The sequence below is a fragment of the Cyanistes caeruleus genome, chromosome 2 (genome assembly GCF_971803275.1).
Source record: "Cyanistes caeruleus chromosome 2, bCyaCae1.hap1.1, whole genome shotgun sequence".
Lineage (NCBI taxonomy): Eukaryota > Metazoa > Chordata > Aves > Passeriformes > Paridae > Cyanistes > Cyanistes caeruleus.
The window spans coordinates 83,217,361-83,241,001 of NC_141702.1; the positions used below are offsets into that span (position 1 = coordinate 83,217,361).

General features: G+C 44.2%; 1 protein-coding gene across 4 annotated transcripts in view; it reads right to left on the reverse strand.

Moving 5' to 3' along the window:
• Positions 1-23,641, reverse strand: part of MDGA1 (MAM domain containing glycosylphosphatidylinositol anchor 1) — a 229,423-nt gene that overhangs the window by 131,544 nt on the left and 74,238 nt on the right. The window lies entirely within an intron of this gene.

The following is a 23,641-nucleotide window of genomic DNA, read 5'->3' on the forward strand; positions in this document are numbered from 1 at the left end:
CCAAAGGGCTGCTAAGCTAATGTTGCTCACTGTGATGAAGGGCAGCATTGAGGAAAGTACAACAGCGAAATGTCAAGCATCAAGGAGTGCTGCTCTGTGTCCAAATAACCTCTTATTTTTTTAGTTTTACTGGAAATAACCAGAACAAAAATGCTTATCCTGCTAGATGAGTGAGAAGTGCACTGCCTTCTCAAAGTTAAGAGTTATGGTCTGCTTGGTTTAAGTCTGTTTTAGTCCTAGCCTTGAGAAAGGGTAAAACTAAACCAGGGCTCTTCCTTTCAAGAGCCAAAGAGCTCAACGGAGAGACCACAGTCTCTCCTTTCACTGTCACTGTGCTGTCCTGCTTGGGCATAGCTCAGCAAGGGATACTTGCCTTTGCAGTGCTGTCAGATTGCTGCAGGTTCCCATCAAATTCAGATGCTTCCAGAAGGCAGAGATGTTTCTTTCACCAGTGATGAAGTCAGAGGATCCCAGGATAGCAGAGATGCACTTTGAAACTTTTTACTTGTGGGTAAATAGAGGGGAAAAAAAAATCCCCTAAATTAGAAACTGGCAATAGTATCATGAGGCTGCTCAACCCAGTTGGGATGAAGAACAAGGAAAGGCTCCTATTTGAGTGGACTCATGCACAGAAATCAGTGACAAGCTTAAAGATAAACCACCATCTGCAGAACAAGGGAGCATTGAGTGAACAGTGTGAATGGACCTCACTGAAATCATTCAGGCAATAATTGAGAAGGTTGGATATCCTAGACATCACAGGACAACACTACTATGCAAGACACATGCAAACTCTGCTTCCTCACTGCAGTTTGGTAATGAATAGCATAACCTGATCAAATCTCAAATGCTGGCTTGTTTTGGAAAGGTCATCAGAGCTAGGGAGCTCTCTCATAATCTGCTTTCTGAATCAAAAGCAGCCTTGTCCCCCTTGTAGCCATGTACAGCTGACAACAGACATCTCCACAGGTTGTGAACTGCCAGTATTGTACAGCTAGTGTGTGCAGCTGCCATGGGCTGCTACATCCTTATTTTGCTGCAGGAATTTACTTCCCACACTTCCTCTGCTGCAAAGAGCACCAAAGCAATGGCATTGGGAAAAGGAGAGGCATGAAGAGAAAGATGCCCTAATCAAGGTCACACACACACACAGATCAGACAAAAGCAGCACAGGAGTCCTGTATCCTTGCCTTCACTATCTGTGTCTTGAATCAGGATACCTTTCATATTGGGACCCATATCCAGGTCCTTCCACTCCTAGCCCTGTCTTCCTTATCTGTGAGAAACACCCTCACCTCTATCCTCCAGAACCAGTCTTTAATTTTTCATTTAAATCTAGACAGTGCTGTACGTAACACAAGTGATGAAAATACCAAGCTGTGCTAGATTAGAAAGCTACTTAATTTCAGCGTCTCTCATCCTACCCTACTGACTGAGTACCTCAAAGCTTAGCCATGCAACATGGCACCAGTGAGACTCCTGACTTTAGTCTTCACCATGTCCCTTGGTGAGACCCAACTGACCACTCATTCGTAGGATTAACACTGCAAACAACACACAGATAACCTGGCATGAAAGACTGCACATAGTGATCAGTTACAATTCTTAGCTGTGTCTCTTTATCTGAAGAAGCTAATGACAACAGGAAGTAATTTATTTCTGTAGAAAGCAAATCAGTTCAGGTAGCTATTTGGACCTTATGGGACCTGTATAAGTCTATTCAGCATCCATTTAATTTCTTACAGATATTCTTTTGCAGTTATGGTGGATGCAGTATTCCCTAATCTTCTCCAGACAACCAAAGCAACCTCAGCAAAAGATGCCTCCCTTTTCCAACCCCCAATCCCATAATCTGGGATAATAAAGATATCACAGACAGCAAAAATACTGCAGCCCTTTTCTCACAGCAGGTAGAAAACTCCATGGTTTCAGCTCCAGGAGAGACCAGAACTCTCTACCCGAATAAGAGGGAAGCTCTTTTATTGTCACAAGGCTGTGAAATCACAGCTGAACAATTCTGTTCCTTGCAAATGCACCTACACCACACATCCTAGGAACACACATTAGGAACCAACAGTTTTCCATGTGGAGACAAATATCCAACCCCTATTTACAAGCCCAGTCTCATATGATTGTTTAATATATAATTGAATAGTTAGAAGAAGGGAGATTCAGGAAGACTTGTTCAACCTGTTTCAGCTAAATCTCATTATTTTATCCTACATGACTTTTGCCTTTGCCACTTCAGTCTCTCCATGTATGAAGAGATAAAACACGTGATTTTTGCATAGTGCTTGAAAGCCAAGTTTCAAATATTGTTATTTCAAAGAAAACAAATTTGAGTACATTTTCTGCTAGACAACTGGGTGCAGGGTCTGGAGAGGCAGGGCTCAGAGAATGCTTAGTTCTGTTCTAGTTGACTGCTTTTAAAAGAAGAGCAAATTAAATGTATTCACTTCTGGCTTTTCTGCTTTCTTCTTCCCTGAACTTTCCAAGCCGTTAGCTCAACCAGTTTTCACCTGTTAATATAGAGGGATTTACTAAAGGATTTCCTCTTCTGCATGATGAACTGTGCTGATTAATACATGAGACCCCTTGCTCGCTTTACATAGTGCTTTAAAGAAAGTCCATTCTGTGTGGGAATTTCCAGACCTATAGCCTCATAGATATGCTTCCTCAAAAAAAGATCTGTCCCAGACATGCTGGAGCTTCACTCAGACTCACTGCCCAATTAATTCACACTAACAAGACACTACAAAGACAAGTATTCTTCTGTAGTGTAAAGCCACCTCACTCCCATGCCTCACTTACCTTCTAGTGCCTCATTTTAAAACAATATACTCCCCAAATTGAAAAAGATAAGTAGAAAAAGATAGTGCATGTACAGAAAACACATACACATTTATATGTGAAATGCATGGTGCTGAGCCTTCCTCATCCACATACCACTGAATCAGCGAAGTTGTTCACAGGAGAAATATAGAGGGTGAGAGTGGGCATTTCAGAACTAATAACTTCAAGTACTGCCAGACCAATGGCATAACTCCATATTTGTGGGTTTTTTCCACAGACTAAGTATTTTCTCTAGCTCACAACCAAGTTTTCTAATTATGACATAGTGAAGAAGCATGATGGCCAGGGTGTATCTGCCCACCCTTCATTCTCCTGCCCACCCATATACCCACAAGAGGGGAGCCCTCCCATATGTAGCAGTGTCAGACCACCAACGTGTTGCTCAGGTTCTGCCTGTGTTGTATGAGATAACAAGGTGTCACCTTATACACATGCAGCTGTTACTACATGCCTCTGTTTAACAAATTGGGCTGGCAGTGACACACCACTCCCAACAGCATATAAATAGTTTAGATGCAAACATTCATTAACAGTCAACCAATTATATTCTTTCCCCAAAAGCATCCTATATGCATTAACTTTTGGCAGAGAAACAGTTACCATACTATTCAATAATTCATAGGTGAGCTACTCAACTGGGCAGTTCTGGGGATAAAGCAACTCATTGCCAGCACAAACTAAGGAAAACAAACAAAACCCAAAATCAACCCCACAAAAAAGAATAAATGAGGTTCTTCCAAAGCAAAGAATCCACATCCTTCCTCTTACTTCATAGTTTATCACTAATTTTTTTTACCATCTAACTTAACTCCCTTGCTGCAATTTAAGCCTACTGCAAGTCCTCCCCAGAGGTGTTTTCATATCCTGGTAATCAACTCTGTACTATCCCCAGGGTGTAAAGAAGGGAAAATAGAGGGAAGACGGCTAATCCATGAAGTTCATCATTCTAGGATAGGCCCTCCATGTTTCTGAGAAAGATTTGGAACAACTGGGAAAGGACTGATAACCTCCTCTCCCCAGGTTTGACAGCAAACCTGGTGCTAGCTGATGCAGGACTTTAAAAGCCAAATTTATCACATTCTTCTTCATTGAAACACTCATTTAGGAATGCTACCTCCCTCCAAGGCTACTGAGTGAGAGCGACATCTCCAGAGGATGATTGAGATGGCAGGAATCCCTAGCTGGCCTCTGTCTTGTACCTGCACAGGTAGCTTAAGGTGACTGCCAGGCCTCACAGCTCTGCTGGGTGGGATGAATGCAGAACAACGCAAATGCATTGAAGTGGCCAATGCCCCCCTTCCATATGAACATCTCATGAAGTCCCAGTGCTCCTTGTTTGATGAGTGGATCAGTAAGCTAAGTCTAACACACATCTGAAACCTGGGCAGCTTTTGGACAGGAGACACCTCCTGTAATCCAATTGCTGCATGCCACAACAGAGCTCACCTGGGCAGGAAAACAGACACCAGCCTGCACATTCCCCATAGTGAACACAGTGAGAAATCTTTGGACTCCAGGAAATTTCCAATTAATGCCATCACCAAGGCTCATGTCCAGAGTATGCAGCTGCCTCCTACAGGGAATTGTCTGAATTCCCCCTTGTCTCCTGGAGGCTCTCACGCCCACACAGGAGTTACTGGGCAGAGGTGACTGCTGATTCCAAGCATCAACCCAATAGCTCCTGTTCCACTGCCGGCTGCCATAACAATTCAATTACGTCCATATGTTTACATCTCTTTAATAAAAGAACTGAAATTTAAAAGCAGGGAGGCTGCAGGAGAAAAATACCTCTGAGGACTCCAATCCTGTCAAAACGGAGAAGAGACACTGCTTTAGAAATACAGTTATTGTCAGGGCTACAGGGGATCAGAGGCTTCTTGAGGAAGCTGTTAAGCCTAATAAGGGAATTTCTGGGCAGATGCCCTGAAAGAATCTGCCACAGGCTTCAAGGAATCTGACTGCTTGTGATGAGACAAAAAGGCTTCTCCATGGTGCTATGCAACACTAGGTAAATTTATCTAATTTCCTATAGGTCATTACCCTTTGCCTTGCCCCTGTGCCATCCCTGTGCCCCTAGACTATTGGCTCCTGACCCCATACTTAACCTGAGACACTACAGGAAATCTTGGTTGTCACTGCAACATTTTGGTGGGACTGTGGAATAAACCTCATTGGAATACTATACAGAAGACCCTTCCTATCTTTCTTTGCTGACCTGTCGCCAGTTTGCACGGGTTTTGGATACAGTGACTGACTGTGCCCACCTGAGCAGCTTCCTCAAGAGACACTTTGGATTGGTAGCAGAAACACTATCCATTTTTCCACACTGCTATGGCTTCTGCTTGCAGCTGGACCACAGCATTACCTCACCTTCTGTTTTCATTTTGAAATTAAATTGGGCTCCAAGACAATCGCTCCACAGCTGCTTTCCAAACAGGTAGGCAAAGTGAGAGGCAGCACAGAATAAGAAACTGTTTGGGGTTAGGTGTCCCTTTAGTTCTGGCTCACCTGTGGAATTTTTACCCATTAGTTGTGGGGAAAACCTGGCTGCAGGTACTTGGTGGGTACTTGAGAAGAAATTAAGAGTTTGGCTGGGCCCAGGGGGGAAGTGGGGCAGGAAGAAGGGGAGGGTGGGGACAGCTTTGCTGGCTTCTTCATCTTCAGAGAAGGACTCTTGGCTGAGAGCTGTTGCTGAGAAGGGAATTTGCCATCACCCAGATGGAGCTGCTGCTGCTTCTTCTCCTTCTCCCCTCTTCCTTGGTGGGCCTCACACGCCCTGTCCTGGCAGAACATGTGGCAGTGCCAGCCACTGCCCTGGAGCTGCTAATTCACTTCATCCATCGGGCCGGGATCTCTGCTCATTCCTGCCGTTCCAGCCGGCTGTTTGTCAGAGACCTGCAGGAGCACCGGGACTGACTGCCCCAGGGGGTTTGTGAAGCAAAATCTCTCCTCCATCCTTTCCCGTCTCGGCCAAGAAGGCTGTCACGGGGTCCCTGGTTCTGTTTTGTTGTTAATGCTGTAGTTATTGTTGTTTGTGTGCCTCATTATACATACTAGTAAAGAACTGATATTCCTATCCCCAGATCTCTCTCTGAGAGCCCTTGATTTCAAAATTATAATAATTCGAAAGGAGGGGGTCTACATTTTTTCGTTCCAAGGAAGGGTCCTGCCCTCCCTAGCAGACATCTGTCTTCCAAAACCAAGACAGAAACATTGATTAAAAAATCAGACCTGCTGTAATGTTGATGTGGTGGGATCAGACCTGGAAAGGGGAAAGATCCAAGTCAGAAAGAGTCTGGGTAGGGGAAGGAAGGCTACCCAAAGCAATTAATATAATCAAATACTAACCAGAACTCCTTAATATGTTCACTTTGAAATCTTTGTTCACAGTAGTATGTGGCAGCAGCCTCAGGGAGACAAAGAGTTACATTGTCCCACCCCAAACCCCTTGAGAAGGGCGGCCCAGGAGTTCTGATTGGGTTTGAGTCCCTGGGGGTTTCTCCCTTGGTGTGTTTCTACTGGTCCTTGACCCTGAACTCTACCCTCAAAGGTGTAAACCCTCGGTTCTGTCCCTCAAAAACCCCTGCTGTGCCTCTGTTCCAGTCTCCCTGTTCTGGACCTGACTTTGTTCCCATGCTGAATAAATGGTTTCATGAACCGGGAGCCCGTCTTATTGGTGTTCCATGCTGGTCCCCAGAATCCTGCTGCTTCCCTGGATGAGATCCTGAGGTTGCTGACTGCAACAGTAGTAGACAAAAAGTATGCATGGGGCAAAGCTAGACCAGGAAGAGTTAATATAGTGGCTCACCATTTATCCACAGAGTGAAAAGAGGACAAGTTTCCCCACATAAAACAGGCTGTTCCTCAGCTTCTTCTGACCTAGCAGGGAATTTGGACCAAAGATGAAGAATTCTGCATAGAGCAACGCTCAGTTGTCCATCACTTTTCTATCTACTACCTCTGAGTTCTGCTGCCAGTTGTTTAATATCCTGCTCTACTAACTGCCATCATTATCCCATTTTTCCATCCTTCACCCTTGATTGGTCTTGATTGATCTGTGGAAGATGACGACAATGAAAACGTAACTGTTCAAAAAGAGGCTGAAAGGATGCTCAAACTAAAAGATTTATGGCAAATGTTCAGTCTAATAGATGAAACAGCTGAGGTCAACAGATACCAAAGCAATTTTTCCCATAAGAATTAATGTAACAAGGGGGGGTGGTGCATACAGGAACTCAAGAAATGCATGCAATTTAAAAACACAGGATCTGTACATATAGCATAGAAAAAGGAGAGGCAAGAACATTTTTTACTTAAGCATTTTTACCGTCATTCTCTGGATGGTTGCCGCTTTATCATTGTCATCATCATTTTCAGATGAAGCAAGGTAGATCAAATCAATCATGAGCAAAGGATGGAAAAATGAGGATGGGTTCAGGAGGTCTTCAGATGAAATGGCTGAGATCTTTCAGAACAGTGACTGGCTTCAAAAAGCCAGCTGCCAAACAGCCACCATCTCTGCCATCTGTACATTCTGTTTTTCCCCTCCATCCTTCACACCATTACCTACATTTAAAATGTGTGACATTCCTAAGGACCTTTGCCCAACTCCTCCTCTATTAATGAACTATGAAAAAAATACTTTATCTGTCTTATTAGTACTGTCATAGCTTTTCATGAATGCGTCTTCAACAGATTGTTGCTTACAGAGAATCATGTCTCTGCACTTTGTTCTAAAAGATGCTGCCTGCCTTTGGACACAGCAAAGGATCTGGCAGTCCCATTTCTTCAGGAATGGGTGATATCACCCACCTCAGAGAACTATATGGACTCAAGCTATAGAGGAGTTACTCCTGCATTGGAAACCTCCTCTCTTCTCTTGACGCTGGCCCTGTGTTTCCCAAGGCATACCAGCCCTGCTGCTGAAGCAGGTGTAGCCCTGTACCCCCATCTTTTCCTGCATGAGAGAGACCACTTTCACTTCTGTCAGTCACAGGTGCTGTGGGCTCTCAGAAATCACTTTTTAGGGCTCAGGGTCCTTTGCAGCAGAGTGCACAGAAAGGAGGCCAGTGAGAGAGCTGGCAACTATTCAAGGACAGCAGCTTGCTCCTCAACCTCCCCATCTGGCTATCAGCTATCAGCTCTGTCCCATCTCCTCTGGATTTGGACCAGGAGAGGAAAGTTTATTAACAGTCCCACTCACTGAATAAATCTGATCTGACATTCAATTCTCCGTGACTGACCTCATACTGGGCCAGTACAGAATGAACTCTTGCAGCATCCCTGGAATGTGGTCACTTGCCTATCTCATACAGACACTTCTTTGCGTTTGCTGAGGAGAGCTTCAGCTGCAGCCAAGGTGATATGCAGGACAAGTAGGAAGGACACACTATTTCTTCTTCCAGTTCCTGGATTTTGGCCCAACACATAAACATCTGAAGCTGATTCTGTATGTTTTCATGAATCTCATTCTCGACTCTCCTGGGACACAAAAATTAAGGCTGATACCTTCCTCATTCTGACCCACTGCATCAAGATCTGAAAGTAGATCCTGGCCTAAGTCAATCCATCAGCAATCATCATTCTGAGGGGCTGCACCAGCACACAGTGACACAGCATCCTGCTCCTTCCACCGTCTCCAAAATAAATAATAATGCCTCCCAGGTAAAATAATATTATCCCAGGTAAAAAAGACATTTTAAACCAGTTTCAGCAACATTTGCTGAGACATCCTACTGTAGTGGGCAGGAAGTAAATATAATTCTGCCTACAGTTTTGGAAAGAACTTGCATGGACTTAAATCTTGAAATATTTGTGGTACAAACCAGAGAAGACAGAAAGACAGGCTATGTCTGTAAGACTCTAGCTAGGTCTACATACTCTGATCTGAATTCATCAGTGCAAATATGGCAGACTAAAAACAGATCAGAAGAATCTTAAAAATGACACAGAAAGTAGTAAAAGATGTGGGAAAACTACATCCAGCCAGTCCTTTGAGGGGAAGTTTGTGATAGCACCTTGTGCACACCAGAGGATATAAAATTGTTCATCCATGTTCTGTCCATGCATTTACTGCCTATGGAGCTACAAACACAAATCAATTGGATCAACCAAGCAGATGAAACCTCAGAACAAACATCAATAAACCTTTTTATTCCTCACTGATTCCATAAAAAAACTTGTGGAAGATGAATGTGGGATGCAACATTCCATGTTAAAAATGAAAGATGATTAATATAGTTTTATGGGTCCTCAGCAGACAAACTGGGTAGTGTTTGAGAAAGCAACAAGAAAACTATCTTGTCATAACATCCTCAGGCTTTGGAAAGAATTTGGCTTGCTTCCACATGACAGACTAATTGAATATGTCATACTACTCAAATGCAGCCCACATTAAGCAGATTAAAAACACATTAACTGAGAGAGTTCCAAAAGAAATTTTAAATGGCTGCACACACCATTAGGATCTCTCTAGGCAGAGGGAACACCTATTCTAGGAAGACATCTCTAGAAACAACCCACATGCACCTCTTAAACTATGCTATTTCACATCTCCATCACATCTGGGTCAGAGACCCAGAGAGCAGGTTGGAAAAACTAAAGTATATAAATTATAAAGTGCCCTGTTCAGGCTGTGTAGCCAACATCACACATAACCACCTGTTCATTGTCATTCAGTGTCTGAAAGACCTTATATCTGTTTGCAGCTGGTGTGACTGGGTCAACACTTTGGCACATCTGTGGCATGTAGCCTGGGCTTTGCTTCCTTCCCTCCCACACAAAGGCAGTGATATCTGACAACCACCATCCCTAAGCACCTGTGTCAGAACCAACATTTCTAGAAGATACGAAATACATAGCAGTAAATAACATACTAAAGAAGTACCTCTTACAGGAAAATTCAGCTTGCTTGATGGAATAGTCTTTTGGTAACTTCATTAAATTTGTCCTGAATATTCAGAGAAGCATAGAAAATTTGGGGTGGTAGGGACATTTAAAAGTCATAATGCAAAGGTTCTTGAAAGAAAACTGTTGAGGAAAGAATGTGTCACTCTTGCAAGGAAAGAGACAATGACTCCAAGAGGAGCCTGAGTTAATGTAACCCATTAACATCAGCTTTCAGCTTAATTCTGTAGTCCAAAGATGTCCAAATCCTTGGATGTTTAAGCCAAAGCTTGCTAAACATATTGTGAGACAGGCATCACATCTGCACTGGTGAGATCATTTCTGAATGCCTGTTTAATACGTGTAGCCATGCTGACGGAATGATGTTGAGAAAAAATGAGAAGAGTGCTATAAAAATAAATATAGGGCTGGAAAACATTCCTTGTAGTGAATGGCTGAAGAGACTTTCTGGATTGCATATTGAAAAGGCTAAGAGGTTACTTGCTCTGGTCTGAGACTACAGGAGGAAGAGACTGCTGATAACAAATAGCTCATTATGTGAGAAGACAAAGGCATAAAAAGAGCTTGTAGTTAGAAACTGAAATTAGGCAGGCTTAGATTAAGTGACAACAACTGAACCATGAGAGTAAAAAAATACTGGAACAACTTACTGAGCAACACAGCGAATTCTCTGTCACTTCAGGGTGTGACGAGATGCTGCACTGAAAATGTACTAATAATCCAGGTTTAGATGCACAAAGGTAAACTCTCCTTGTTCATCACTTCCACCAGTGAAAAGGACTACACTTGACATATAAATAAGTCTCCTGTCCAGACAAACAGGAGAAAATGGTTATAAAGAGGTTCAAAGAGATTTTGCTTCCTCATAGTGGAATCTGAAGTCACAGCATTTTGATAAGCAGATTGGAGCACATAAGCTTCTCCAAAGGGTTTTTTGAAAAAAACAAAAAAAATCCCAACACAAACCCCAACTGTCTTAGGTTGACTTTATGAAGCTTGTATTCCCAGTTGTCTGCTTTATGTTACATATTAAGTTCTGCACCTTTAAGACTAGTTCTGAGAACAAAGTGGGGGAGAGAAATGCACAGTTTGTTTTCAGAAACGGCACCCACTGCTCTGCATGCTCCTCCAGACTGTGTTGTCTGCAGCACAGACAGTGGGGGAGACCTCTCTGTTGCTTCTAGTTAGTTTTTAGCTAGCTGAGGAAGAGAAGTTCCCTGGACTGTGGCTTTTCTTTTTCTTGGAACTGATCAGCCCTGCTCTGGACTGAAAACCCAGAAAAACTCTGGGAGCTCACAACTGTGGACCACTGGGACCCAGGATGCTGCATTTTCCAGCACAAGAAGGACTGATAAAAAACCAAGCAAACCAAACTACACCCCACAAAAAGGACTTTCTGAATTTGCCATCTCTTCAATGGCAATGACCAGTGAGAGGTTTTATTGTTTAATATTATTAATTTTTCATGCTTGTGAATACTTTGCTTGTTAAATAAACAGGTTTTTTCCACTTTTCTCCAAGGACATCTTTTCCTGAACTGATAGGGAGAGGGGCTACTTGAATCTGCTTTCTAGAGGGAGCCCTTTGGAAGTTTCCTCCCAAATTTGCCCTAAACCAGAACACCAGCTCTTTCCTCCTCTCTTTAACATCTATAGGTAGTTTCATTTGCATTTTTTTCATTTATACATGTAAATTGGTTCCTAGAAAGTGAATCAGTATGAAAACTTACCCACTTCCATGCATAAGTTTGGGCTTTTACCAAGCCTCATTACAAGCAGCCAAAGGGGAAGAGAAGGATTTCCAAATCACAAAACTCTATTTTGAGTTGCTCTACTTCCCTCTGATCAAGCCACCTACCACCATTTTCTTATCCCTTTAGATCCACCATAATCTCTCCAGCAACCCATCTTACATGGAGGGTTGCTCATTTTCCCTCAAGCCTCATTTTTATGTTTTACAGCATACCAGAATGCTGGCCGAAGGGCCTGTACTATGCATAAACTATGAACTGCTCAGAAAATCCCAGCAGACTTAGTGCTATTAAGCTCATCTATATTGCATTAAATTATTAGCTACTGTATTCTAGCTTGTGATTAGGATAGTGGAGTATCTCTCTGCAATCTTCACTTTTTAAGGAAAATCCCTATTCAGTGCACTGTCATTCATTATTCTCTTGACCTTAATCACAGCCACTGTTGGGAACCTGTCAGTTTTGGCACGCCAAACAATTTCTCCTGTGAAATGCTTGGCCAAATTTGGCCCAGAGTTGGGGCCTATTTGCATGAGATTTGCAGCACTTGTTTCCACCTGTGAGGGCAGGTCACAACAGATCAAGAATCTTACTTTTCCGTCCACTTCTTTCTAATCTGGGCCTCCTGTAGAACTTGAGATCTCAGTCTCAATCCCAAACTGACATTTTGGTCTTATCACTAGGATTAGGGTTCAGAGAACCATGAAGGCTACCGCTGCAGGGATACTGGGACTGGAAAAGGCATGCCAAGTAGAGCACAATACTGTACCAACATTGATCTTGCCGCATCTTTCTTAATCTGGGCCACCCATGGTACTGGGGACCTCAGGCTCTGTCCAAAGCTGCAGTTAGTGGTAGGGCTCAGAGAAGCAAAATGCCTACAGCTCCAGGGATACAGGGGCTGGAAAGCCTACATTTCCAGGAATTAAAAAAACCCAGTCACAAGTGGTGTTACCCAGTGCTCAGTGTTGAAGACAGATCTGTTTAAATCTTTATCCATGATCTGGATGAGGGGATCAGAGGCACCCTCAATCAGTTTTCAAACACACCAATTTGGGTTGGAGTATCAATCTTCTGGAGTGTAGGAAAGCCCTGCAGAAGGATCTGGACAGGCTGGATTGATGGGTTGAGACCAGTTCTATGAGGATCAACGACATGAAGTTCTGGGTCCTGCCCTTGAGTCACAGCAACCCCTTGCAGCACTACAGGCTGGGGCAGAGCGGCTGGAAAGCTGCCCAGCAGAGAAGGACCTGGGAGTGCTGGCTGACAGTGACTAAACCTGAGCCAATGTCTGCCCAGGGGGCCAAGAAAGCCAATGGCATCCTGGCCTATATCTCTAATAGTGTGGCCAGCAGGACCGGGGCAATGATTGTTCTCCTGTGCTCGGCACTGGTGAGGCCTCACCTTCAATCCAGTGCTCAGTTCTGTGCCCTTCACTACAGGAAATGACATTGAGGTGCTGGAGCATGTCCAGAGAAGGGCAATGGAGTTGGTGAAGGGTCTAGGACATAAGTCCTACAAGGACTTATGACAGAGGGAGCTGGGGTTTTCCAATCTCTAGAAAAGAAGGCTCAGGGTAGATCTTATTGCTCTACAGTTATCTGAAAGGAGGCTGTGGCAAGATGAGGGCCAGTCTCTTCTCCAGACATGTAGTGATAGAACAAGATGAAATGGCCTCAAGTTGTGTCAGGGGAGGTTTGGTTTGGATATTAGGAAAAATTTCTTCACCTAAAGGGTGTTCAAGATTGGAACAGATTATCCAAAGAAGTGGTGGAGTCACCATCCCTGAAAGTGTTCCAAAAATTATTTGATCTGGCACTTTTTGATATGGTTTAGTGGCCATGGTGGTATTAATCCAGATGTGATCTTGAAGGTCTTTTCCAATCTTACAATTCTAAATGAACAGTCTCAGAAGTCAGCTTCCTCCCAGTAAAACATAACAAAAATTTCCATGAATTCCTGTAACCGTGCATGACCCTAGAAACAAAGACTCCAAAATTAAACAGAAAGCAACAGCTAGGCAGGGAAATAGAAAATTTAAGCATGTCTGTCAGTTCCTGGGACCAATGATGGATTTGCAGGTTCATTACTGGGATCATGAAAGAAAACCAACTGTTTTCCCTCAAGTAATGGAGGCCGATTATATTTGAATCAGAAGCAGCAGCTGAGGTAAGGAAGGAGTGTGTACACACTTGTGCTTATTTGTGTTTGCAATAGCGAGGCAAACACTGGAAATCAAGAACGATATGAAGTGAAATAGGGTGAAAGGAGTGCATGTTGGAAATATGATTTCTGCTCACTGAGAAAACACTATTTCTTGGCTTTAAAGAAAAAGCAATTTCTTAAGCAAGAAACTGGCCCAAGTGGAAAAGCCCCAAACAAGTCATTGAGCAGCTCCACAGAAAGATCCAAAAAGTTCCCATGACCTTTCTAAAAACAGAGCCTTCACCTTCCCTGTATTGTGTCCCAGCACAGAACTGGAAACAGGGAGACTCACAGGGATTTAGAGAAGCCTGAGCACCTCTGAAATTTAATTCTCATTTTTCCCTATAGGAGTGAATGTAATTAGTGCTGGTTTAGAGCTTGGAGTCAGGATTGTCACAGCTAATTCAAAACACATCCAGGATGTTCAGTTTTCTACTGGGGCTTCTGTTTATACCAGGAATGTCTCAGTAGCTTCCCTGCAGAAGTCCCCTCCTCAAAAGTGGCAGCACTATTCCATGCATTGCTTCCATGTGCCTGCCACAATCCTCCAGTCCTCCTGGGCTTGAGAAAATAGCTCTGCTCCAATGCTAGAACCCAGGAAGCAGGTGAAGAGTAGCATGGGATTCTGCCCCTGCACTGTCACAGGTGCTGCCTGACATGGTTTACAGACCAAAATCCTGGTAGAAAAACACATGCACAATGCCATGGCACCACATAGCTCTCTCTGGAAAAGAGGCTGGGGGAATAAGATCTCTGCTTCCCTGGCACAGGTCCTGTGTCAGGTCTGATGGCCTACGCTACCCTGCAGGTGTGGACAGCTGTTTTCACTTCTCTGTGCCTCAGGCCCTTATGCAGAGGCTAACAGTTAACATGAGAAAAGGAATCACAATTTTTGTTTGCTTGATGGCTTTCTGGTTTTCCTAGTGAGTTCTGGTCCATGACATCTCTCTCTCTCTCTCTCTCTCTCTCTCTCTCTCTCTCTCTCTCTCTCTCTCTCTCTCCACCACCAAGAGGCTGAATTTGATAGGGACAAGCTATCCCCTCTTTTCCTGTCCTGTGACCCCAGGCTCAAAACATGAGAGCTGACAGCAGTTTTCTAATTTGCTCCATTTTCTACTTCCCTTGCCCCATGACTGCTGAAGTTGGTGCGTCCTTGTTTCAGCTGGCACAGAATTAATTTTCTTCATAGTAGTTGGTAGGGTGCTCTGTTTTTGATTCAGGTACAATGCTGTACTTAGGATGAGAATAATGTTGATAATGCACTGATGTCTCAGTTGCTGGTAAGCAGTGCTGTTGTAATGCATTTAGAAAAAATGGTATAACCCAAGAAAATGTACCCCTGAAAATGGAGAATGTAAAATTCTTTCCCTTATCTCTTTCTCCCCAGTTCCCTTTATTGGCTGTGTGAAAGTAAGCCACCCTCTTTCCCCTGCCTTCAAAAAGGGGTGCTTATCAATACTCCTTCCTCTTTCCCTCCTGCTCTTCTTCTCTGCAGGACCCCAAGAAATAAAACTGCACTTCCATCTCAGCAAAGGAAAGGGCCTTGTTTTTTCAGTTCTTCTGTTCTATGCTATACTATCTCCCTGTATCCCTGGCTGCAGCTGAGTGGACAGTGGTAACAGAGAAGCAGGGGACATAGAAATAATAGCACAGTGCTTTTAACTCAAGGACTTTTCATTGTCTCATGCTCTGCCAGTGAGCAAGTGCACAAGGAGATGGGAGGGAGCATGGCCAGGACAGCTGACCTGAACAAACCAAAGGAACATTCCATACCATATAATGTCATGTCCAGTATATAAACTGGGGGGAGATGGCTGAGAGGCACCAGCTGGTGCTAGGGGATGGGCTGGGCATTGGTCAGTGAGCTGTGAGTGATTGTACTGTGTTTCACTTATTTTTCTTAAGCTTTTCCCCCTTTTATTCCCCTCCCCCCTCCTTTATATTACTATGATTACTATTAATATAATACTGTATTTCAGTCACTAAATTGTTCCTACCTTAATCCACAAGTTTTACCTGTTTTTTTGATCTTCCTCTCATCCAGCAGATTCCTCATGAACTCAGATACCAGTCCTATTTATCACCCTTAGCAGAGAATATCCCATAACCCCGCATTCCAGGATCCACAATGCTTTCTCTGTCTTGGCCAAGTTCCCATGTCTCTTGGACCTGTACTGGTGCTGCACAGGCCCAAAGTGAAAGAAACAGCTGCAGTCCCAGACTGTCTCTGGCCTACTGACTGGAGATAAGCACATGGCAAAAATACTCACAGTGTATGTTACATCCTTGTGCAAACAGAAGCAGAGCCAGGACAACCTCTCCTTCCAGCTAGGTTGTCTGGATGCAATCTGGGTATCACCAGCTGTATCACACTTTGGACAACTTTGGTGCAGGTGGTTTTACCCATGATCTAAGCCTAGACAATATCAGGATTCAAAAGCAAAGCAGTTTCCTCAGAATGGCAAGATGGGAAGCACTGAGAAAGTGTCTGACAGTCCTTTGGCAGCAGTGTGCTCCTGTGACAATCACATTCATGAGCGAGACCCAAACATGCACAGCCTCACAGGATGCTCAGTACAAAGTACTTGAGAGGATTCTGGAGCTGTTTCTTATCCCAACAAGTTGATATATGCCTAGGTCCTACAGGGAAAATAGCTGCCATAGCAGGAAAACCTGAGAAGGAATGTCTGCATTAGAACAGTATGAGATTTGGTGCTCTGCCGCGGCGACGGAAAGCCCGGAGCACCGCGACTTCTCTAGAGAGGCAGCCCTGAGAAGGGCTGGGCCGAAGTGCGTGTGAGCAGCTTCGAGCGGGCGAGTGATTCCAGCTCAGCTCAGCGGCGGCAGGCGGGCGACACGGGAAGAAGGGACTAGAAAGCTGGTCCAGCGTTCCGCTAAGCACAAACCTTTATTCAGGCAGAGCTTTGGCGAAGGGTGCCCGGAACAGCTAATCTCCCGAACAGGGTAAAACCCGGGATTTTTATAGGAGAGGAGAGGGGCGGGGGGAGCCCGAGATATCTGTATCGGGGTGGGACAGCAGGGGGAAACACCACTGGGGCACAACAGTTTAACATAACTAACTCAAAGAGCCCTGGGAGCGACACATTGTCTCTCTCTGAGTGCAAGGTGTCTTGCCTCCAGGGCAGAGCCAGGATCTCGGGCTCGGCGGGCTCCTCCGCACCCACAGTGTTCAGCCCTGAAAGGGCCACAGGTGAGCGAATATCTGCAGAGAGATGACCTGGATTACCTGCCATTCACGGTGTCTGTATAGCTCTCGTCTCTCCCTTCCTGACAAAATTGTACAGCTTTAATGTGTCTCTCTCAATAATATTAAGTTGCTCTTCCTGTGGAGTCTGGCCAAAGACCAGGATAAATGGCAGATTATGGAACGTGTATTTGTTTCTCCCAACAATATCCAAGAAATGGACTAAGAAATTTAAACCAGTTCTCTTCTGAACAAACAAATTCATCTCTCTAGTGAGGAGCTGTCACACAAGCTTTTACTCAGCCTATTATTGCAATCACAGAGGTGCTGAGAGATGAGCAGTGAGCTGTACAGAAGCTGAATGGCAGCATAGGTGGGCTGCAATCTCACACAGTAGACCCAGGTTCCAGCTTCAAGGCAGGCTCTGACCTTCCCAATGCACATATATGGGGGTTTTCCTCTCTTCTTTCATTTCATTTAATTTCATTTTTCTTTTAGCCAGGGCACAGCAAGGAGTCCTCACTATACTTTTCATCTGACGTGTGGTGCCACAGACTGGACGTACCAGCTTTGCAAAATCTGCTCCTCAGCCTCCAAAATCCCCTTGCCATCTGGGCCTTTTGCTTTATGTCTCAAGTCTCTTGTATCTTCTGGTCATCACAGCGTGCAGACATGCTCTGTCAGACCAATTTCAATCAAAGAGGTAAATCAGAAAAGCTCTCAGGGCACAAGGGAGACTTCCCAAGAAATGCTAGTGAGTGGCAACACATGGGAACCTTCCCCATGAGGCAGCAAGCAGAGAAGAAACTACAGCTCTGCAGGGTAAGAACCAACTGTTAAACACTGACAACAAAAATTCAGACTAGCCAAAATTCATATAACTGCTTTACCCTGTGAAATACAGGTTGTTTTTTTTTTAAAAAAAAGCTGCATATAACTAATGTTACAAAAAAAAATCCCAGCATTGGGAATCCTGGGGCTTTGCTGTACAAACATAGGGGTGTTTTCAAAAGAAGAAAGCTTTAGTTAAGCATCCTTAGCCTGCCAGACTATCTACCCCTTAATGCCGTGAGGCTGGCAAGAGGGTAGGTGAGTCCTGCACAGTAAGTTTTAGTACAACACGATGTGAGGACCTAATCCTAAACTAATGCAAGTGCTGTCACAGACTCCATGTATCAGGCCCCAGGACCAATAGATGGTAATTGTTATAACAAATCTGAGGCCAACTGTAAGTCTCTGTGGTTGTTTCTTTGCTCTGAACTGTGGCCATTTGTGTTTACGGCCACAAAAGAGTAAAACTTCAGCCTGTCCTGAGACTGACAACTCTAATTAGTTGTTAGCAGCCTAGACATTGGGAAGCAGAGCAAGCAATCCTAATGCCATATCACCCAGGACAGGGCTGTGTGCATAAACACAAGCTCTAAATTAATCCCAAACACAACACTGGAAGAAAAAAGTGTGCTCTTAACAGAGGGAGCAGAGGGGTGCTGTGTATTGAGAGAAATGCAGAAGTAACATGTATACTTTCAGCTCAATCACATAAACCTCTATACAACTTACTTAGGGATAAGCAGGGAGGATTTCCATCAAAGTGGAACCTAACTACCAGGTCAGGCTTTGTTAAGACTGGTGTTTCAATATCATGCCCATGGCTATGAATTACTTCATTCTTTTACCAATTAAAGTCTCTAAGTTTGCAAACACTGAACTTGCAGAAGGCACAGTTTTCCTTTGGCTTAGAATACAGACACAGTTGTCTCAGAACATCATTCTTAAGCCCCTGAAGGTGTTAAATGAACCAGAACACACTAGAATTCTAGCTGGCAGGACAGCCCAAGGTTTCCCTCTCTTGGCAGCAAGATCTGTACCATGGAGAACAGTAATACTGAAACATGAATGAAAGAGTAGGAAAGCTCTAGCCACTCCAGAAGCAGAAAAACCATCTTCTGTCCCCAAGTTAGCTCCTGAACTGTGCTCCTCAGCTTGGAGGAGGGTATCAGGATGAATTTCACCAATGAAAACAATGAAGAAAAATAAAACAGCCACTACAAATAACTACACTCAGAAATTAAACCAACCAGGTCCAAAATTCTTAGCAGATGGCTCCATAGTGCAGCTCAAATGGCCAAGCAGCAAGACAGATAAGCCAGCTCAACCACAGACAGAGGGGTCAGCTCTGGCCCCTGACAGTCTCATTTATCTTAGACTCCCTTCATAGCAGGGAGAGTTGCAGGGAGCTCTTAGGAGCCAAAACCTCAGTCTTAGATACTCTGCAAAAACATCTCCATGCCCAAAACATGTCTCAAGAGCGCTTTTAAGAAAGCAGTTAATATCCAAGCTTATATTTCAGGAGGAGGCAGGGCACCAGCAAGAAGCATTGACATTGAGCTATGGCTTCAACAGTTGATCGAAACAGTTTAATGCATTTCCAGTTCCAGCTGCATGGATCCAGCAATGTTTTTTACTTATTTACAGTATCAACCCCTCCCCTGCTCCCCACTCTTGTGTTTGCTACATAGATAACATGGGAAATTGATGCTGACTATCGCCTGCCTGATGTACAGCACTGCCAATGGGTTCAGCAGGATTTTAAAGAGGAATGAGTCAACAGTGTGTGACCAGGAATAACATTTGCCAGTGTGTGAGCTTGAATAGGAAAACCTATCTGTGCTCACCTGATCGTTAGTTAAAGTGACAATGGCAACAGATGCCCTAGCAGGATGTGTTCCGTCAATCTTCCAGGTCAGGGCAGAGCCAGACGTGCTAGTCACCAGACCTATAGCAATGCCTGTGTCTAGGACTATAAATGGCTCTTGAAGTCCTGATAACCATCCCTCCGAAGCGAATGTCAGTCTGCTTCCCTGATTATACCTAACATTCACTACGCTTTGAAGATAAAGCACAATAACCCACCTGCTGCATAATATGGCAGAACTTTATCTAAGGGCAGCAAGTGTAATACTTTGGAAATCAATCATGTATGATTGTGGGCTAGTACTTTAGATCCAGAAGAGGAAAAATTCATAGGCCATGTTATTGCAGGGAAGGAGATACTCAGGTTAATTTCTTTTTTAATCTTTCTTCCTGCAAAGATTTCACCTGCTGTGTGATCCCAACATGGGAAACAGGGCCAACTTTCAGACTTGACAATCGAAAACAAAGTCAGCCCTATGTAACTATCCCCCTTTCCTCCTACTCTTCTTTCATTGGGCACTCAGAGACATCAAATACTCTGCCAAACACAAAAATGGCAGCAGCAAAAATATGCTTATCTCTTATCTTCAGAACTTGGTGAAGTAATTAACAACTCAACAGAGGACACAAGTGCTCTTCTACCAGGCTTTGATGGTTATCCAAAGAGGGAGAAGCCATTCAGATGGTCAAGTGTGGGCCTGAGACAGCAAGTAGTGAGTGCTGCGAAGGAGGATAAACCCATCTGCAGGAAAATATGGGAATAGATATATCAAGGATCAGGAGGGATTAGGAGTGCAGCATTGAGCTAGACTTGGACGGAGATGTGCAGTAGTTTATGAGATGTTCAGGACTGGCAAAGCATCAGAGCTGACATAATATTATTCAAGCAGGAAAATGTACTAAGATTGCAATTTTCACCATATTTTTTTATGAGGCTCTAACAGAGCAAATGTCGTATTCACCATGGTAAGGCAGTCACCTCAAGGGCTACCTCTAGCAACAGCCAGAGCTTAAAAGTCACTACTGACCTTTGTAATTCCTGGAAATACTGTTTTGACCAGTCTTTTAGGCTACATGGCTAATACACATCTTTCAAGTTTTTGTTATATACTTGCTAAATTAGTAGCATCCTTTTCACTGATCCACACATGCATACTTTCCTCTTCTCATACATATCAAATGACACTACGGTGTTCCAAAACCCAGACTGCTGCACATTTTCAAGCCCAGTGTGTGTTTCATAGCCTTAGACTAGCTTCCCTACACAGGGTGGCCCAACCCTGATTTTAAACACACCTCTGCACAGGATTCATTTTTCTGCTGGGATTTTCTCAAGTACCTGGTCCTGAAAAAAACCTTGATAACAGCTTCAGTGATAGCATTGATATTATTAACAGCACTCTGCCACTCCATTAATATTTTAATTTCAAGACTTCAAAGTGCTATGTTTATTATGCCCCACAAATCTTCAATGAGATGGGTCAGTTTTATTCCTGTTTTGAAGATACAGTAAAAAACGACAAGACATTGCCAATCCAAGTGGTAGATTCCCAGGAGTTCTGACAAGCCCAGTCTCTCACTCTAACCATTAAGCAACATTTCTTCATCTTGAACACGGAGATATAAGGCTGCACAGACTTTCATAAACTTATTAATCTTCCAAAGCTTTACACTACAGACCAAGAAGTCCAGAGATGATCCATCCTGCCAGAGACCTGACAATAGACAATTTTAGCTCATAAGCTAAAAGAAAAGCAATTTCTTCTGCTTTATAAATACAAAAAGAGAAGTAACTTTTTCTGCTTTCTAAATACAAAAAAAAAATACTAAAAAGTCCAAACACCTTTTTCTGACAGCTGACTTGTTCTTTTTGTCTTCTTATTCTCTTTCCACTATTGCAGTGCAGTTGGAAAAGCCTATTTTGGACTAGTATGTTACAATACAGCACTATATGCATGAGGATGAAGGGAGAAAACCAAGGGAAAAGGGAAACACAGAAACAGGTCCTGACATCTAATCAGATCTGCTGTATTGATTTTGCAGCTTTAGCTTTGGAGCAAATCAGAGTAACAGCCACATTACTATCCAGAATGTGCTGCTCCCTGGAGTGAAGCAGTTCCAGAGGAGCTCCCATGGTCACACAAACAGGTGGCCTGCATGCACACACACACACACACACACACACACACACACGGCCCTGAGGATGTGCATCTCCGGAGCGGTGCTCTGACAGGATGTGCAGGCTGGGTGGGGTGACAGAAGTGCTCATCACGGGGGTTGCAGGAGCCACACAATCCCCATTTCCAACAAGATGAGAATTCCAGAGCAAGCCACTGAACTGATGAGCTGCCCACGCTGGAAAGCTGTATTTCAATTAACCATAGCAGCCCCTGCCGCACCCACATCTTTCCAGCAGCATGAACGAGGAGAGGGATAAACAGAGACTGTGCTATTTCTTAGTCTATTTTCTGCACGAAGGGAAAGGGAGGAGGCTGTAAAAAGGACAAGAGCAATTCTTGCCCTACTTTCTTGGTTTGCAGTTTCTTTTTCATACCAATGGAAGGAGCAATTGACAGGACTGAAACCAAAGCTGCCTGCTGAGGCACAGAACAGGCAGTGCCACCATGAAGTCCTTCCACATTCTCCAGGCAGGAGGAGATAGCTTAGGTGTACAAATCAGTATGCACCCAGCTTCCACTAAAGGTATACAGAACTGATTGACAAGGGAAGGATGCTGTTTGGGTGGGCTGGCACGTGGACTATATGACTGTTACTTGGGCAAAATCACAATAAAACATTGCTTGGCCATAGAAAGAGCTATAGGAAGAGCATGTTCAGCTACTCTTTATACAGAAGTTCTGCTTTCTTGCGGGTCACATCATAGTCACTGCCCCAGATAGCTTCTGGCCTAGACCTACTATCTTTCTTGTGTGGGGAATCATGCCCTTCCCCTTCAGACCAAGATTCAGGTCTGTGATCCCCCTCCAGACCACCTAGCAAGACTGAACTCATCCCAAGCTCAGCACTGCTGCTCCCTCTGCAGGGGCAGTGAGGGCCAAGTGAGGTCCATACACCTTTCAAACAGCAACACCAGACTGGGGACACCAGCAGGTCTGGTGGTTCTTTGCTTCCAAGTGAAATTTTACTATATCTGTCATCGTCTCTTAATGTGACCAAGATTTGCTGCTATGTCCCTCCAAGTCCCTTATGACTGAAGCAGGCTGCCTTCCTGAACAGCTCAAACCAAGATGCATTTTCACCCTACTTAAAGGAAGCTTTTCCACACATACTTACTGCCTGGAAATCTTCACACATTTCTCTATCTCCTCCTGTAATCTAAGCCTGCCACGATCCTGAATAGATAGAGATAATTTTAAAAGGGGCTCTTCAAATACTCAAGTGCCTGCAGGATTTCACACACCTCTGTTATTGCTGTGCTCCCAGCAGCTCACATCTGTGAGCCGTTTGTCTGGTTGGTTTCAGCCAGGTTGTCTGCTCCGGTCTCACTTCTCTTATTCCTGGGGAGTGAGCTTGGGAGAAGTGTGGCAACGTGTCTGATGAGTGCTGCTGTGCTGTGTCTGGAGGCTCGTCAGTCACAGTCCATAGGCAGCATGCCCAGGTGTAAATTAACCTGTTCCCTGCCTGCCCCCCACCTGTCAGATCTGCACTGCTCAGAGTTCTCTGCCAGTGTTCAAACAATGCACCATACTAATGGGACAAGATCTGCTGAGAGAGCCAAGGCATTTTATCTGGCTACCTTCCCCCAGTCTGATTCAAAATCTTGTAAGAGCACAGACTGCTTCATGTCAAAACACACCTCAACAGCTGTGGGAGCTGAGCAGGAACTCACTTCTCTGGAGGGAGAAACCACTGCAGGGAAAGTATGGAGATGTCACCCAATGCAGCATCCCACCCTCTCTGTTCACCTCTGTGTACAGATACTGCCTTCAAGTAGTGCTGGGAGAACCACCTGTAGCAGAAATCACTCCACACACCTGCTAAAAATCAGTTTTCTGTTACTCACAGCC